At 65.4% G+C, this 1,474-nt stretch overlaps 1 long non-coding RNA gene across 1 annotated transcript in view; it reads left to right on the top strand.

Annotated features, from left to right (window-relative positions):
* The first annotated feature begins 794 nt into the window (after positions 1-794).
* Positions 795-1,474, top strand: part of LOC118451978 — a 3,297-nt gene continuing 2,617 nt past the window's right edge. The window contains exon 1 of the long non-coding RNA XR_004841601.1: positions 795-961. This is a non-coding gene — a long non-coding RNA (uncharacterized LOC118451978). The remainder of the gene's footprint in view (positions 962-1,474) is intronic.

Here is a 1,474-nt window from a genome sequence, read left to right on the forward strand (position 1 = left end):
CGCCCGGCTCTCGCTGCTGCACGTGACCATCTCCAGCTCCTGCGCTGCAGCATCGGCCTCCGGGCACCCAGTTTGCTCCTTTGCGCTCCATCCCAATAAAAGCGTGCAAGTCCCTTCGGCTCCGGCCTTCAGCCTGTTTCCTACCCGCCGGGGAGGCTCGGGGAGGGAGCGCTGTCCGCAGGTAACTGGAAGCTTCCCAGGAGGCTCCCCGGCTGCGCCCGCTGGGATCTGTCACCGCTCAGCCCAGGGCACAGCAGCTCCGGGCACCCAGTTTGCTCCTTTGCGCTCCATCCCAATAAAAGCGTGCAAGTCCCTTCGGCTCCGGCCTTCAGCCTGTTTCCTACCCGCCGGGGAGGCTCGGGGAGGGAGCGCTGTCCGCAGGTAACTGGAAGCTTCCCAGGAGGCTCCCCGGCTGCGCCCGCTGGGATCTGTCACCGCTCAGCCCAGGGCACAGCAGCTGTGCCCAGGGACCCCCCTTCCACCCGCCGTGGGGGACAGCAGGACGCAAGGCACGGCCGATAAGACACCCTGGAAGCGTGGGGTGTAGGGGCTGGAAAGCCACAGGGAAGGGGAAAGAGGCAGCCAGCTCGGGGAGGCACAGAGAGGCAGAGGCTACAGCTCAGCCATTTTTCAAACCAATTAAGTTTCCTTCATTGTTTTAAAATAAAAAAAAAAAAAAATTAAAAAAAAAAAAGAAGAAAAAGAAAATAAAGAAACCCCAACCCTCGCCCTACCCCCACTTCCTTCACGGAGAACCTGAACAGAGCAGAGAGGAACCACAGTGCAAGCACCTCTCATGTGACCACCGGCTTCCTGTGCGCCTCCCGGCCTCGGTGCCGGTGCCTCGGTACGTGCCGTGCCAGGCGCTGCCCGAACACTGCACCCCTGCCGCCGGGGCCCCAGCACCATGCTGCGCCGCAAGCCCTCCAATGCCGGGGAGAAGGAGCCAGGACACAAGAAGGTCGAGCCCGGGGGGCAGCTCTGCCCTCTCACCCGTCAGGAGAGACCCTGGCACGACGGGAGAGGGGGCAGCGCCGGCTGCCCCATTCATACCCTGCACCCGCTGCCCGGCACGGCCCAGGTCAACGCTGCGAGGGGCCAGGGGAGAGGAGCTCGGGCTCCGGAGGGACGCGGCTCCCCACTTCGCTCTGCTCCACGCCGCCGTCGGAAACGGGACGGCACAGGAGGCCAGGGAAGGAGGAGCAGCAACTTGAGGCTGCCAGCAGGAGCAGGGCTGCCCTGGCAGGACACCCTCTGCCACCCACCCGCTCACCACACGTCTGCGGGGAGGCACAGGGGTCCCCAGCACTCGTGGGAGGGGATGGAGGGCTGCCAGGGCACAAAACAGCCTTCCCTCCACCGCCGGGCCCTGCGGGCACCCCGCAGACATGAGGCTCTTCCCAGCTCGGCTGCCAGGCGCAGGACAGGGAGCAGGGAGTGGAAGAGGAGCCCTGCGGTGGCACGGAGGCCTCCC

The sequence above is a fragment of the Egretta garzetta genome, unplaced genomic scaffold, assembly GCF_000687185.1.
Source record: "Egretta garzetta isolate BGI_Z169 unplaced genomic scaffold, ASM68718v1 scaffold783, whole genome shotgun sequence".
In the NCBI taxonomy this organism is placed as follows: domain Eukaryota; kingdom Metazoa; phylum Chordata; class Aves; order Pelecaniformes; family Ardeidae; genus Egretta; species Egretta garzetta.